The sequence below is a fragment of the Tauraco erythrolophus genome, chromosome 1 (assembly GCF_009769465.1).
Source record: "Tauraco erythrolophus isolate bTauEry1 chromosome 1, bTauEry1.pri, whole genome shotgun sequence".
Classification (NCBI taxonomy): domain Eukaryota; kingdom Metazoa; phylum Chordata; class Aves; order Musophagiformes; family Musophagidae; genus Tauraco; species Tauraco erythrolophus.
Genome location: NC_141465.1, coordinates 134,585,530 through 134,602,749, shown reverse-complemented (window position 1 = coordinate 134,602,749; position 17,220 = coordinate 134,585,530). Strand labels below are relative to the sequence as shown.

Genomic DNA, 17,220 nt, shown 5'->3' with positions numbered 1-17,220 from the left:
TTATATATCATTTGGCCAACGGTGGGAGATCATTGCTGCAACAGCAAGACAGTTGGTTAGGCAAGAGAAGACTGTGGCCCAGATTTTAATGGGTATTTAGCAACGTTCAGCACTGCAACACCTAAAGGACTCATAGGGATATTGGAGTGTGAGGACGTGATCGGAAGCAATCAAGAGTTAAAGTCAGCGAAGACGTAGCAGTCAACTTGACAAATCTCTGTTCATCACCTGGGCTGTGGTACCCAACTACATGTTCGGTCCTACTCTGACCCACTAACAGCATTAAATATTTTAACTTACTGAAAGCCAGTAAGCTGCAGGCTCTTACATGAGCACATCAGTTTGGAAAACCAAATTTAGGCTCAGAAGTCAATTAGGCATTGCAAAGTGGAACAATGAGACACTGAAAGACTTCATCACCTGCTGGTTGGGTCACGGAGACAGTTTCGTTCCCTCATCTCCATCAATATATCTGTGCCTGGCTGGAGCATTGTCTTACAGAAAAATAGCTAATTTAACTCTGAAGCCTGCACAGGATGAAGAATTGACCCTGCCTTCTAGTGACCTAATTATTAATTACCCTGTTGAAAGCAATCTTTTCCCATCCTGAACATCGATGCCTCCCCCACCAAGTCCTTGTCTCCAAGCCTGCTAACTCCACCAGTCCTTCTCTGTAAGCAGACAGTAACCCAAGAATAAGAGGACAACCAGTGTCTTTGCAGTTGAGAGACACGCAATACTAGTGTTTCCATCTCTTCTAGTAAATAAGATGTTTCAGGGATTGTTTCCTGGCCTGGAAGACCATTTGCACGGCATAGCCAACATCCATATACCCAAACACTCACCAAAACACAGTGGCCTCGACCATGCCACCTACTGACAGCGACCCAAGGGCTGTGCTCTCCCTGGAAACTGTTGGAGAGCATGGCCAAAACCACACTGGGGAACAGGCATGACTACATAACTTGGACTATTTTAGGACAATAGATGGGTCCATGCCTTGGTCCTGGTTGGTTCCAGCACCCTTCAAAGGAAAGATTAGCTGTATAAGGATAAAAACATTATCCAGAGCTGTAATCAGTAATATTAAGCTTAGGGGAGGCTATAAATACCTATAGCTTAGTGTGTGGCTCAACCTCAAGCTACTAGGGAGAAGGAAGGGACCAGGAGAAAGCTTTTCCTTCAGGCATCTCACCTTACAACACATCCTGAAGAGTTTTTTGCAGTTTTCACCATGGTGCTGGGTCTGGCCAGCATCTGCAGCAAGATACCAAGCTGCAGTTTTACACAGAATGGCAATTTTGGTGATGCTGCAAACCAAGGATGTCCATCATTTCCCAGAAGAAAAAAAAAACACAATGGAGGAGTAGTCCAGTGTGTCTTCTCTTTTGGGAATGGGGAAGATATAAACTAAAAGTAACTATTTAGCTCACAGAACCAGGAATAACTCTTTTCTCTTTTTCTCTGTGGTATTGCTGTAATGTAGGAACCAGCGAATGTGGCTCTTGTCACTTGATACTTCATTTCAGTGAAAGCCTGAAGAGCTCAAATTCACAACAGACCAAGCTCCAAATACTTCCTCAGGACAGACTTGGCTGCTGTTCCCAGAAACCTCTTCCTTCTCTTCTCTCATCATTACTGGACTTGCTTTCGCAGTGTCAACCCACGAGATGGAGGGAAACGCTTGGCCAGAGAGTGGAAGACTCATAGGTTTTACAAGGCTCCTTGGCATCAATTCCAGCTCCCAAATTATTGCTTTTCACTGTTTAAATAATACAAAAAGTCGGTCCAGAAAGCCAGGTTATCTGCATGGGCGATTTAAGACAATCTCTGAACCTTCAAAATCAAGCTGTTTGTCTAAATATTTAGATATGAGCACCAAAGCATACAATCACTTACTGAAAGGTGAGTAAGCGAGAATCTCATTTTAATTTCTGACCCAGTAAACCAAATTACTATAATCTTAAAGTCCTTTGATGGTCTCTCACTGCCACAATTTCTCAGAACGGCTGAAGTACTCAGAAATCTGAAATTATATGAAAGAAGACTTTTCATGGCACCTGATTCCAAAGGCACTGGCCATGAACATACCTGCTAGAAAGCCTTTTGAGCAGGAGCTGCAAATTAAACAGCTTAAACTTGAAGCGTCCATGATCACCAGGCTCATTAGAAAATTTGGACATACTTGCCAGTGACAGATGCTCTTTCCTGGTTTGCCTTGCACATCCCTACTGCTCCTGAGCACATTTAGATTAATGGAAAGAAGGTGAATATATTTAAATGCAGGTGGGTCTCTGTGGTAGGCAGACGATTCCGTAGGGCCATGCTGGAGGCTGCCAAGCAGGAATTTAGCATTGTCTCTGTTTGCACAGAAGGACCTCAGTGACTTGGAAAGCATAGCAGAAGGAAATGTTTTCTCCATGACATACTATGGGCTGCCTACAATCAGCATCCTTCCTCGGCAGCTGGGCTTGATAAATGTTGTCAGCAGCCTGGGAGTCTTTTTGGGCTCCCAATGTCAAGAACAAATCTGAAGCAATCAGGCAGGGACAAACACCCCTATGCCAGAATCGCTCTGGTCACGCTAGAGCAAGTCCTTATGCGACTGGGCTGGAAGACTGAATCCTTCAGAATAAGTTCAATTGGAGCTGCTTATTGAGAATAACCAAGTTTATTCATCTGGAGTTTGGTATGTTATCCAATTCTATTATAAGTATCGCATTTAAAAGCAAAAAGAATCCTAATATACCTGGCTTTCCACTAGAAAAAAGTAAAATAATTACCCTGTTTGTCTGCTAGAATATACTAAGCTGCCAGACAGAAACAGCATTAACAGTTCTGCACGCTCTTACATACGCTGTTCTTTTGACTTGATATATTTAGCCCAGTTCCTGAAAGAAAAAGAATTAAAAAAAAAACAAAACAAACAAATGTAATTGTTCTGGGGTATTTGTGTGACCTGACCAAGCCTTCCACTAGCACCTTTGAACCAACTGGCCAATTTCATACAAATATGGGGAAGGAAGACGGGTCCTGCAGAGCTACGAGAGACGGAGACCCCCAAGTTTCCCTCATTATAGGAAACAGATCATAGAATCATAGAATGGTTAGGGCTGGAAGGGACCTTCAAAGGTCATCTAGCCCAACCCCCCTGCAAGGAACAGGGATATCTCCAACTAGATCAGGTTGCTCAGGGCCTCATCCAACCTGGCCTTGAACGTCTCCAGGGATGGAGCATCCACCACCTCTCTGGGCAACCTGTTCCATTGTTCTACAACTCTCATGGTAAAAAATTTTTTCCTAATATCCAGTCTGAATCTACCTCCCTCTATTTTAAAACCATTACCCCTTGTCCTATCACAACATCTCTCCTGAGGATGGGGGCTCACCCTTTATCAGACATCAGAGAATCCACACAGGTGAGCTCCCCTTGGAAACGCAAGTCAAGATGAAACGAAGCTCCTTTGTCTCTGCTAATCCCAAAACAACTTTGATTTTTCCCTTGAAGAGAGCGAGGCGATGCCGTGCCTTGTGCTTGCATTTCTCTGAGAGACAGAAAAAAGGTCACGTCATGCATCTCCTCTGTGCTCTCCCCAATATATTTTTTTTAAAAAATCTCTGCTCCATCACTGGGTTTCCAGGTCGACATTTCCACTGTGTTGGGACATTTGGAACAAATTTACCTTTCAATATGACAGCGTTCAGGCAACACAAAGCGGTAGCTTAGAGGTGCTGCAGGACACACAAGACTCTTTCCAGTATTCCCATCGCTTACAAAGACCCACGTAAGGAGGGATCTGAGCCTTCCTTTTAAACCAAAGCTTTAAAGCAGTTTGTTTTGGCCTCCTTCAGAGCTGCAGGCCAAGCGAACTACAGCCATTTGTTCCGAAACCATAAATCTTACAAGCTATAAAGCGGTTTCCTAATCCTTTTATTTCACAGGGCACGCATTTTCTCAGCGAGCCGTGCCCCTTCTTAGCTGTGATTTGGAGAAATCTGCACGAGGAAACCATTCCAGCCTTTGGAGTTGGATTTCTCCAGCTGTTGCGTTTTCTTTGTTTTTCTGAGCTGTCTGCTTGCACAAATTAGGTGCTCCAACCCGCCACAATCACCCTGTAGAAGGAAAATAAAAGGATCAGCAGCAGCACCACAATAAAGTTGGACTAGGAGCCAAATAAAAACTGTTGTGGAAATTCAGTTGACTAATCTTTCTCCTCAGGAAAAAAAAAAAAAGACTGAGAAATGAAGGCATTTGTGGAAAAAAAAAAAAAATGCACATACACCTGAACAAACAGATTTTGAGGTCTCTGGGCCATCCTTCCACTGGGCAGGATCAAAGTAACTCTGCTGGAGTGCATTATGGAAAAAGTCATACATAAATTGGGATCCTGGCAGTTTAGGAGACAAAAAAAAACTTCTCTGTTGAAGTTCCTTGTGACCGTTCCTGCTGCTACAAAATCCTGCACTTAAACACCTAACTACTGTTGAGAAGGTAGCGGGGAAAATAGCAGAAATAGCACAAACTGTATATGACATTCATGTCTTTGGTCCTTCCATGTCCTCCTGCTGTGGTGCATCCTCTCCTACACCAGCGGCACAGCGCTGGGTCCACTCTCCCACGCCAAGGTGGTGCAGGCAGGTGATGGCATCCTGCTTGGCTGAGGGAAACCACTTCCAGAAGACACGTCCTTCAGCAGCAGCTTAGCAGCATTCACTCGTGATTTGCACGTGCCTGGAAATGCTGGTGTCTGCCATATCCATCGCATGATGTTGTACGTTCAGTAGGTGGCTGGATATGCAGCTGGAGGCAGGGGTTTCACTCATTTGTGAGACCTGGAGGACCTCCTACTAGGGACAGAAAGTCAAGGAGGATGGGAGATGCTTCCGTGACAGCGCAAGGAATCTGGTACCCTCTTGGTAAACCTCTCTTGTTTCACAACCACCACGCTGGGCACGGGTGGAGGACGTGGGAATGGATGTGTAGATAATGCCATATCTCTGCTTCCACTGGGAGAGGGAGCCAAGCTCTGCAAGCTACCAGCAGCTCTCTAGGGAGTAGCTGAAGCCAGGTCAGCAGTCCCCATTTCTTACCCCAATCCTGTGTGATTGCAGCGACAGAGCGACGCTTTGCAAAGAACAGGAATTACCTCACCTGGAAGACTGCATTCAGCTCTGGGGTCCCCAACACAAGAAGGACACGGAGCTGCTGGAGCGGGTCCAGAGGAGGGCACGAAGATGATCCAAGGGCTGGAGCACCTCTGCTATGGAGACAGGCTGAGAGAATTGGGGCTGTTCAGCCTGGAGAAGGCTCCGGGGTGATCTTATAGCAGCTTTCCAGTACTTAAAGGGGCTACAGGAAAGCTGGAGAGGGGCTTTTTACAAGGGCGTGTAGTGACAGGACAAGGGGCAATGGATTTAAACTGAAAGAGGGGAGATTTAGATTGGATATAAGGAAGAAATTTTTCCCTCTGAGGGTGGTGAGGCACTGGCACAGGTTGCCCAGAGAAGCTGTGGCTGCCCCATCCCTGGAAGTGTTCAAGGACAGGTTGGATGAGGGTTTGGGCAACCTGGTGTAGTGGAGGGTGTCCCTGCCCATGGCAGGGGGGTTGGAACTAGACAATCTTTGAGGTCCCTTCCAACCCAAACCATGCCATGATTCTATATGAACGTAATTTTTACGTATTACACATGACTGTAGTGAAGTGCTGAGAGGAAAGAAAGAACCACAATTTCCCACTTAGTTCTGCTGAGCTTGTACTGAATCATAAACACGGGATAACTTTCCAGAACAACGTTTCAAGATTTAACGGCAGCATCTGGAAAGTCTGTTCTGAAACACACTGATTTCAAGGACTCCGGGAAATTTGCACATACACAGTTATTTTACATTTACTTCAGACCTCACCTGCATGGGAAGCAAAACTAGTTTGCCCATTGCATTCCTTGTGAGAAATTGTTACTGCCATCTTTCTTCCTCGTATACAGTTTTGCTTCTTTGGGTATTTTTAAATAGAGGAAGGAAACGTAAGAACATCAGGTCTAAGGTGACTCTCTGTAATACAACACGTATTTTTATTCCATATGGAAAAGGAAGGCCAGGTCGTTCAAATACCAAAAATGTTCTTTCTCTTACCCTGCTGCAGGAACATTTGTGGCTTATCTATAGAAGTACACAAAAAACCCACCCCCAGACAAAAGGTTTGCTCACTGCTCAGCACTCACTGTAATTAGATGAGCAATCTAATAAATCGAAAAGTAAAACAAAACAAATGGAAGATTTAACTTGACTTTATCTATTATGAAAATGAGTTGGATTGGGGTGGTACAGACATATGATTTTACATAGTATTCATCCAAGTTTTTCAACTGAAATTTTCTGTATACTGTGAAAACGATCCGTGAATTTCTCTGTTTTCCTGAATGTTTCGCTCAGGATGAATGGAACTCTGTTTTTAAGATGAAATATTTTATTTTGAGGACATTGAAGAACCGCATGAGTTTGTCTTAATTTGTCTTCAATTTAGTCTTGAGAGGATTAAAAATTTATAAAATTATGTTTCCCACCAGATTATGACTGTTTATTTAAAAGAGCTCTTTTTTAATTATTTAAGATTACTGTTGAATTAAAAACATTAATTATTTTATAGCTCTGTTCCCAAATTCTTTCCCAGCCCAGGAGAAGTGGTTACTTTAGAAAGTTTACGATATACTCAAATATCCCTAAAAAACAACTTAACACTGCATACTGCTAACTCTTTATGTTTTTAGCACATTGAAACAGCTACTGCACAGCAGCTCTGGGGCAACCAAGGAATGCAAGACACGTTTTTATCTGACCCAGTACAACTTTCACATGTAACAAGATATTGCCAAATTGTCTGTAAATGAGAATCCCAGTGAAGTGCTGCTCAGCTCAGGGAAAGTATCACAATACTTCAGGAAATACTGATTTGCTGGAAATGAAGAAATTACCACATTAATTTTTTGTAATTAGATAAACATGGCAGGTAGGTTTCTGAGTCAGCTGTGGATATTTAATATTTTGAATGGATGTTACCCACCCAAAGTCCTTCCCTGCACCTGTATCCAACCTGTTCCCACCTTCTTTTCTGCAGAGATGCTCAGTCTCAGGGTGTGAGTGTCGGCACAGAGGAACATGTGAAGTGGAATCATTTATAAACTGCTCTTGCTGCACGAGGAGATGGTGCTGTTATGGGAGAAGATGTCTAAAAACCCAAAAACATATGGAAAGAGTTTCCAGGATTCTTGCTTTGCCAGCGATCCTTCCTTGTCCACTGTTAACAAAGCATGAATCCAAATTGATAATGATATCAGGAGGGGCTGTCTTCTTAGCTTTTATTAATGCCAAGGACTGAGCTGCACGTTCATTTACCCCAACTACCTCACCCCTGCTACCCCTTCTCTTTAAGTATCGTTTGTCTTGTTTCTGGTGTCTCTCATCATGTACCTGTAAGTCTCCTGGGCCAGAGACATTGTTTCATAGCAATAGAGACCTTGATACAGCATCCTGATTCACTGCAAATTTTTCACATGATCAGATGGAAGCCATAGTCACTTCAGTTATCAGATAATTGGGCCTTACATCCCAGAGATTTTATGAAAATAAATAGATTGACGACATCATAGAAAATATTCCAGAAATGGAGGTCATACAAATATCCATCATTATATCTACACGGTCTTTTGCATACAAAAGAAAGTGTGTCCACCCGTGTCCCCAGCCAACCAGGAATCCTGGAGCCATCTCCTCATCTTCAGGAGGGTGCATTGGTCCTGCCTTCAACTGCAGGTTCCTGTTTCCCAGTCTTCTTGGAGCACGGGCAGAGTAACAGGGTGAAGCCTGTCTGCAAAGACCAGAGACCTGCACAACGACAGAGCAGGCCATGGTCAGCAAGACGTACCATTCATGCAGAGTAGTAGGGAGTGGAACGTGGTGACGAAAATCAACACTTTAAAAGCTGAGAGTCAGTGAAAAGATGATAAAGAAGTGCAAATAGCAAAATGTATGAATCCATACAATCTGGTATCTAATCCAAATCCCCATTGCTAGAACGTCTTCAGCTGAGCACGCTCAGCAGTTGACTTGTGTGACCATCGTATTTCATAACGTTCTCAATCAGTGAGGAAGGAAACAGTAGAAATGCTTCAGCTTTGTAGCCATCTGTGATGGCTTGCTACGTATCTTATTTAAACAGGTACTGACTGTACCAACAAGCTGGTCACTCAACAACGAATAAGCAAAACGAGAAGCTGTTCCAAGTGCATCCTGACTGTACAGGTTGCTACAGTCAGTGGGTAAAGTATCCCATGGGGATTATGCTGTTTAGGATTGTAGATTAGTGATTAATATGCAATATTAATTGCAGCTCTGGAGTCCCCAACGCAAGAAGGACACGGAGCTGCTGGAGAGGGTCCAGAGGAGGGCACAAAGATCCAAGGGCTGGAGCACCTCTGCTATGGAGACAGGCTAAGAGAGTTGGGGCTGTTCAGCCTGGAGAAGAGAAGGCTCCGGGGTGATCTTATAGCAGCCTTCCAGTAATAAAAGGGGGCCTACAGGAAAACTGGAATTTTTACAAGGGCATGTAGTGCTAGGACAAGGGGCAATGGCTTTAAACTGAAAGAGGGGAGATTTAGATTGGATATAAGGAAGAAATTTTTCACTCAGAGGGTGAAGAGGCACTGGAACATGTTGCCCAGAGAAGCTGTGGCTGCCCCATCCCTGGAAGTGTTCAAGGCCAGGTTGGATGAGGCTTTGAGCAACCTGGTGTAGTGGAGGGTTTCCCTGTCCATGGCAGGGGGGTTGGAACTAGATGTTCTTTGAGGTCCCTTCCAACCCAAACCATTCCATGATTCTATGAATACTGTAGTAAGGGCTGTTTCCTGCACTCACACCTGAGAGGACACGTAGGGGACACTCCAGTGTAAAGCCTAGAAGCTTTTTTCATCAGTTCGAGCTGTTTTAAGGTCACCTTTTCTCAAAAGACTGTAAGGTTTGTTCCCTTGGCTGGAGTATCTGCATAGCCAAGGTTACAGAAGGAAAGAACAAACCTTAATAACTGAAGAACAGTGGTATTTGAAGAATAGCGAAGAGGAATTTGCTGCTTTTCTAAAATTAGAATCCATAAAAGCAGCATTTTAGGATGGGAGGAGAAACAGGAGGCTACATGAGAAAACACACGGGTTGGTTTGTTTTAAACAGACCCGATACATCTTGCAAGTATGTCCTGGTCAGAATAGAAAAGAGTCTTGAAAAGATCAGAAGCAATGAATTGTAGAATGGTTCGAGTTGGAAGGGATTTTAAAGATCAACTAGTTCCAACCCCCCTGCCATGGGCAGGGAAACCTTCCACTACACCAGGTTGCTTAAAGCCTCACCCAACCTGGCCTTGAACACTTCCAGGGATGGTGTCACGTTTTGAGGTCAAAAGATCAGTCTACCAGTGTCCCAAGTCAGGAGAGACCCTTGGGTTCAACTCCCCCTGCCTTCCCTTGGCAGCTCACTGAATCAGAGGGTAGTTTGTCCGCTTATTCGGGACCAACACCAGTGGTACTATGGCCCAAACTCCTTATCATAATTCAAAAGTTTCCGGAAACATGTATATATAATTTTATTCGTGACAGGATATGGATTCATAGATAGCTGGTGATAGTGACTGACTACAAACCAACTTTGATCAAAATATGATAATAGTGATAATATTAAATAGCTGCAAGGTGTTAGTAACTAAGTGCACGTAACACGAAGTTCTTACCCAATAGGCGTCCCTTTTTGGGGGAGAAGAAAGGTTCAGCCCATCGACTGATCCCGGACATTCCGATGGGGGGCTTCTCCCTAACATCCCCTTTGTCTTTTGCCATTTTATACTATTCCATAACTTTTAGGTGGAGCTCGAGCGACTCTAGTCATACATACCTTCGTTAGGATTGGTGTCGCCTGCCCAGTGAGGGGTGGTCGCAGCCCAGCGGCGGGTAGCCTTCGAGGTGGAGGTGTGTTTTAGTATTATAATGAGCAAAGTTCACCCCAAGGCTAGTCATTTGGCAATTTGTGAAGTATTAACAGGCCCAAATGGCCTAGCTGAATGCTGGGCTGGTTTCCAAGCTATTGAGGCGAGTGCTGTGATTCATCTTCCTGGACAGTTGCCAGATGGCCCTGCCAGCCATTCTTTGATCCCTGAGCGTAGGGACCGGCCGTGATACCTCCGTACCACTCTGCTCCCCACTTCAGGGATATTTCTGTTGGGCCAGGGCAGGCCTTTGTTCGTACCAACCGCATTGTGTTCCTGGAGGCAGCGGCCGCACCTTGCCTCAGACTGCCTTTAATGTTGCAGCTTTTGAGCTGAACTTTGCGACACAAACAGTATTTTTCCATTCTCCCCCAATTTGGGTCGTTTTCCTACAGATGGGGCAGCCACAACTTCTTTGGGCAACCTGGTCCAGTGTTTCACCATTCTCAGAGTCAAGACTTTCTTCCTTAGATCTCATCGAAATCTCCCCTCTTTCAGTTTAAAGCCATCACCCCGTGTCCTGTCACTACACACCCTTGTAAAAAGCCCCTCTCCAGCTTTCCTGTAGCCCCTTTAGGCACTGGAAGGTGCTGGAAGGTCTCCCCAGAGCCTTCTCTTCTCCAGGCTGAACAGCCCCAACTCTCTCAGCCTGTCTCCATAGCAGAGGTGCTCCAGTCCTGGGATCATCTTTGTGGCCTCCTCTGGATCTGCTCCAATAGGTCTGTGTCCAGAATGGAGAAGAGAATGCAACTTTGTAGACAAAAAAAACAAGTGGAGGACTCCTGGCCTGCATTTGGGAGGGGAAAGTAAATGGAATAAAGTAGAAAAAAATATAACATGTAATATTTAATAGCAGAAATGGAATACAATGTGGTTCTTCTATTCTCCAAACCACAATAAAAATGAGAGGATGTATCAAAAAAGGCAAATTTTAAAATTGTTTAGAAAGATTCAGTTGTCACAGTATCTACTGAAAGCCACCTGGTTAATGAAACACCAAAGTAGCTAAACAATTACAGCCCCAGTGCACTACTCACATGCTGAATTTTGTTCCTAAATGGAGATTTCCCAAATCTGTGCTTTTTCCTGCTTTTAACTGTGTCTGCCCAGCTTGACACTGCTCTAAAACTCCACACACAGGAGTAATACTAAACATTTTCTGAAACCCACAGCCTTTCAGTGCATCTCCAGTTGAAAAATACAAAATACAGGCACGTGAGAACACTGACTTTGGGAAAGCATGACCTTAGAGGACAGCAGGTTAGGCACAAAACTACAGGCCACACAGGGCAGAAAAATAGCACCCTGCCCTGGAAAGAGCTGTCCTTCTTGGAGCATTGTCCCTATCAGTGCTGGGAGAAAAGAAAAGAAGAGTGGTGAGATGTGAAGAACCACGTAGCAGTAAAGAGTGCAGTAGCTTATGCATACCTTGGAGGAGCAAATTGTGCAGAAAAAAGCTGTGTCAGCATTTTTTTCCCCTTGAAGAGATTTCCAGGAGGAATGTCGCACTCTCAGATGGGCAACTGCATCCAGGCTCCGGCTGTACTGTCCTGCCTGAGAGGTGCAAAGAATCAGGATCAGAGTTGTGAATCCGTTCCATTACTGCCGTTGGCAGAATAAGAATGTGAAACAGTCTGGAAAACGCAGGAATACCTGAGGTCAAACTGTATGTATTACAAGTACTTTCCAAATCTGGCTTTCATAATAACGCAGAAGGGTGCCAAAACCCACACCGAAGCCACAGGTTTCTCAATAACCACATGTTCCCAACACAAGAAGGACATGGAGCTGCTGGAACGGGTCCAGATGAGGGCCACAAAGATGATCCAAGGGCTGGAGCACCTCTGCTCTGGAGACAGGATGAGAGTTGGAGCTGTTCAGCCTGGAGAAGAGAAGGCTCCGGGGTGATCTTATTGCAGCCTTCCAGTACTTAAAGGGCCTACAGGAAAGCTGGAGAGGGACTTTTTACAAGGGCGTGTAGTGACAGGACACGGGGCAATGGCTTTAAACTGAAAGAGGGGAGATTTAGATTAGACATAAGGAAGAAATCTTTCACTCTGAGGGTGGTGAGGTACTGGCACAGGTTGCCCAGAGAAGTTGTGGCTGCTCCATCCCTGGAAGTGTTCGAGGTCAGGTTGGATGAGGGTTTGGGCAACCTGGTGTAGTGGAGGGTGTCCCTGCCCATGGCAGGGGGGTTGGAACTAGATGATCTGTGAGGTCCCTTCCAACCCAAACCATTCTGTGATTCTGCAACAATGATACACTTACGGGATTAAAGCTTATTGGAAGAACGAAATGGAGAGAGCTCTGCTCACCTGCCAAGCAGTAATTCCTCCAAGCTTTCCGCCGCCTCTGCAGACACTGAACAGGGTACCCTGCCTTCTGCACAACATCGATTCAGAAGGTGCAGTTTTGTAAAGTGAACCTGGAAAGTCTTAAAGCCACTGCTCAGATGCGTTCTTCCACCTTTTCAGAGTGGAGTGGAAACCATCTGATAATCAGCATGCATTTCGGCTCATGGATTTTGCTAGTTTAACAGTAGTGTGCTTGGATCTCAGGGCACAGGGTCCAGGAGGAGCTGCGTACGGTGCAGAAAAAGTCTCCCAGGAATAAGCCGTGTGCCTTTCACTCTGGGCATGCTGCTTCTTCATCGAAGCATTGCTCAGCAAATTTGACATCTGCAAGAAAAACGAGTAACTTCACCTGGCTTCGCATACTTTATATACATATATATACACACACAAAAAAAAATGAATCAAAAAATGACTTAGAAGTGCTTATTCATTAGGCAAAAAAAAGTCTTCCAGGGTGCAAAGACTCTTTTCTCAGTGAGGTTCCCGGCACTCGTAGCTTTCTGTTACTTTTTTATTATTAAAAAAAGGAATTAAAACCATATTTTTCTCATTTCAGTAAGTACCTTTATGAAGTCTAAACAACTCCAGCAATGATATCATCTGTCTCTTTCCTCCAGGGAGGAATTCAGGCCAGACCACGATATTCCTGCTTATTCCTGGAGCAGAGAGCCTCACACTGAGGCGAAGGCAGCAAGCCTCTCTCCTCGGGGGGAGAAATACATGTCATAGCGCCATCCACTTTATCCTGTACCTCCTGCAAATCCCTCCCTCTTTTTGAGAGCTGTTCGACTCTATAAATTAAGAGTTAAAGCCTGAATCCTGCTCAGCCTGATCTCTGCAGGCAGATACTCGAGGCTGTTCTTCAGTGGGATGTGCTCACCAGTAAAGATCCCTCCATATGGATCCTATTTCTCCACGAGTACTCTTTTCAGGGTATCGACAACATGCAGCATAACTGGGCTGCAGTCCTTGAAGTGGCCTCTGATTTCATAAAGCAGATGATTCACCTTCAACTTAAGTTCTCCAGTTTAGGAAGGAGGTCAAATGTGCCTTTAGCTGGCTGCCTACGCGATGATAGACCTGCAGGGATGGAGACGGGCCAAATGCAAGGTCCTACATCTGGGTCGTGGCAATCCCAGGCATAAATACAGACTGGGTGGTGAATGGATCGACAGCAGCCCTGAGGAGAAGGACTTGGGAGTACTGGTGGACGAGAAGCTCAATATGAGCCGGCAATGTGCTCTTGCGGCCCAGAAGGCCAAGCGCGTCCTGGGCTGCATCAAGAGGAGCGTGGCCAGCAGGTCGAGGGAGGTGATTCTCCCCCTCTACTCTGCCCTCGTGAGACCTCACTTGGAGTACTGCGTCCAGTTCTGGAGTCCCCAACATAAGAAGGACATGGACCAGTTGGAGAGGGTCCAGAGGAGGGCCACGAAGATGATAAAAGGGCTGGAGCACCTTTCCTATGAGGACAGGCTGAAAGAGTTGGGGCTGTTCAGCCTGGAGAAGAGGAGGCTCCGGGGTGACCTTATAGCGGTCTTCCAGTACCTCAAGGGGGCCTACAGGAAAGATGGGGAGAGGCTGTTCAGGAGGGCCAGTTATGATAGGACAAGGGGTAACGGTTTTAAAATAGAGGGAGGTAGGTTCAGGTTGGATATTAGGAAAAAATTTTTTACCATGAGAGTGGTAGAACACTGGAACAGGTTGCCCAGAGAGGTGGTGGATGCTCCATCCCTGGAGACGTTCAAGGCCAGGTTGGACAAGGCCCTGAGCAACCTGATCTAGTTGGAGATATCCCTGTTCCTTGCAGGGGGGTTGGACTAGATGACCTTTGAAGGTCCCTTCCAGCCCTAACCATTCTATGATTCTATGAACCTCCCCAGCACTGTCAGCCTCCTCCATGCTTTCTGTGAAGGACCCATTCTGTCAGCAGCACAAAGCCCCTCCAGCCTGTGTCTGCTCAGCCTAACACCACTGCAAGCTGGTGGGTGGACAAGACCAGGACCCCATCAGGGCTTAGCTCTGGGCTTATATAGAACACAGGCTTGGAGCATCACCCTACCAGCAAAAGGGTGCCCTTGACCAGCTCTCTCACATCTCCCCACCCTTCTCCTGCTTTCCTCATGACCCAAACCCATGACCCCTCTTTCCCAACAGCTCATAAACATCTTTCCTTCACCAAGTTAGCAGGTGTTAACCGAGCAAAGTGCCCTGCTGCTTCACTAGGAAACAGCCATGAAGCTTGAAGTTCTGCTCTGGGAGCCAGAGAGGACAAAAAACCAAGGTGCTGGTGGTAAGTTCTTCCCCCCAAACACCGTGTCCTGTTGAGAGTAGATGCTGAAATCTCTTGGTTGACAGAATTTACCTGCTAGAAAATCCCACTGAGGCCTGCAGGCCACGCCAGAGGTGGTGTCTTGCCAAGCAGATGTTGTAGAAGATCTTCCAGGAGTGAGGAAAAAGCCCTTTCCCCAGATCCTCAGATGTTTGCTGGCTGAAGAGGCGACAGAAGCTGAATTCACAGACTCCTGCAGTTGCGTGTGTAGTCCCAGCTCCGACTGCAGACCATCACGGCTGATCAGAGACTCGGCAGACACCTCTTAGTGAAAGAGACCATCAGGCAACTGAAAACACTGGCAGATGTGCTGAACTGCCTCCAGCCCTGGCTTTGACGGGGATCTCAGTTTTTAAATGTAAATCAGTATCATTCTGCATTTTTTCGTGGAAGCAGAGCTGTCACAGGACCCTCTCTCCTAGCTGCTACCAAGGGAAGCCTGTGCTCTAGTCTGGATTCCATAGGGAATGCCGGCAGGCTGACAGCATGGCTTCTCAGCAAGAAGGATCCCACCTTGTCCCCACAAATGTTACAGCATTGCTGCTGGTGGAGCAGGTGGTCACGAACGCAAAGGAGTTTGTGAGAGGTCTGTAGATAGCACGGGTGGCTTTTGGGGATGGTAAATGCCATCCTCAAGTCTGTACCCCCACTTCTACAGCTAGGAAACTAATTTATTCCTAAAAAGTGTTGATGTCAATTAAAACGCATGGGGGAGGTGCTGGGAACCTTACACAAAGCATGTAGCCACAGCAACACCAGAGCATCACAGAACCATCTGGTTGGAAGAGACCCTCAAGATCATCAAGTCCAACCATTCACCCTGCACTGTCAGGGTCCCTAAACCATGTTCCTCAATACCAAATCCACACAGTTTTTAAACACCTCCAGAGATGGGGACTCCACCACATCCCTGGGCAGCCTGTTCCAATACTTTACAACCCTCTCTGGAAAGAAATTTTTCCTGATATCCAACCTAAATTTCCCCTGGCGTAACTTGAGGCCATTCCCTCTCGTCCTGTCATTCATAACGTGGGAGAAGAGACCGACCCCCCCGTCTCCCTACAACTTCCTTTCAGGTAATTGCAGAGAGCGATAAGGTCCCCCCAAGCCTCCTCTTCTCCAGACTGACCAGTCCCAGCTCCCTCAGCCGCTCCTCACAGGACAAGTTCTCTAAACCCGAGTTTTGTTGCCCTTCTCTGAACCTGCTCCAGCACCTCAACGTCCTTCTTGACGTGAGGGGCCCAAAACTGGACACAGTACTCCAGGTGTGGTCTCACCAGTGCTGAGTACTGGGGGACAATCACTTCCCTGCTCCTGCTGGCCACACTGTTTCTGATACGTGCCAGGATTCCATTGGCTTTCTTGGCTGCTTGGGCACACTGCTGGCTCATGTTCGATCGGTTGTCGACCAGCACCCCCAGGTCCTTCTCTGCTGTGCAGCTTTCCAGCCACACTTCCCCAAGCCTGGAACACTGCAGGGGGTTCTTGTGGCCCAAGTGCAGGACCCGGCACTTGGTCTTGTCGAATTTCATACAGTTGGCCTCGGCCCATTGATCCAGTCTGTCCAGGTCCCTCTGTAGAGCCTCCCGACCCTCAGGCAGATCAGCATCACCTCCCAATTTAGTGTCATCTGCAAACTTGATGAGGGTGCACTCGATCCCCTCATCCAGATCATTGATAAAGATGTGAAAGAGAACAGGCCCCAACACTGAGCCACCACTGGTGACCGGCCGCCAGCTGGATTTAACCCCATTCACCACCACTCCCTCTCACTCACCATCACCTACTGTAAGACCACACGAGCAGTCACACAGCCGGTTCACCCCTGACATGCCTTGCTCCATCCCTGGAGACGTTCAAGGCCAGGTTGGACGAGGCCCTGAGCAACCTGATCTAGTTGGAGATATCCCTGTTCCTTGCAGGGGGGTTGGACTAGATGACCTTTGAAGGTCCCTTCCACCCCTAACCATTCTATGATTCTATGTTTAACTTTGGGACACGACAAAACCGAAGGATAGGGGACTGCACGGGCACCTGCTCTGCTTCTCCTCATCTCACGGAACAAACTTCACTGCTACCTGCCCTGCCTTCAACGACACTTCCAGGGATAACTGCTGCCAGCTAAAACAGAAGACACACAGGCATGGTTTTAAGGAAAAAAAAGCAAGCTTGCTCCACAAAAATAAATTAATAGAAACACTGGACAACTATGGCAATAATAAAACAAACAATTATTGTGTTATGGAACATGGACATGGAGTGCTACTTGATTAACAGTGTTATTTTGCAAAGTAAAGAAAACTTATAATGAACATGCACATATTTTGAAACTGCTGTAGATCTGCCTAAAACTTCCTTTTTTTTTTTTTTTGCTGATGCCTCACTACTTTTACCTAGGCAAAATGTTGGGGAGACTGCTATTCTCTCCAAGAACTGTTTTCCTTGGGGAAAGTAGGGAGCATTAGAGGTCTGGAAATTATTGAATGTTAAGCCTACTTTGGGATAACACTTA

The 17,220-nt window shown here is 46.1% G+C and overlaps 1 long non-coding RNA gene across 1 annotated transcript; it reads right to left on the bottom strand.

Annotated features, from left to right (window-relative positions):
• Nucleotides 1–6,608: 6,608 nt before the first annotated feature.
• On the bottom strand, nt 6,609–15,488 carry LOC147529490 (uncharacterized). Its single transcript, XR_015222266.1, has 3 exons — nt 14,742–15,488; nt 12,341–12,703; nt 6,609–7,882 (listed from the first exon to the last, which is right to left on the bottom strand). It is a non-coding gene; the product is annotated as an uncharacterized LOC147529490 (long non-coding RNA).
• Nucleotides 15,489–17,220: the final 1,732 nt, after the last annotated feature.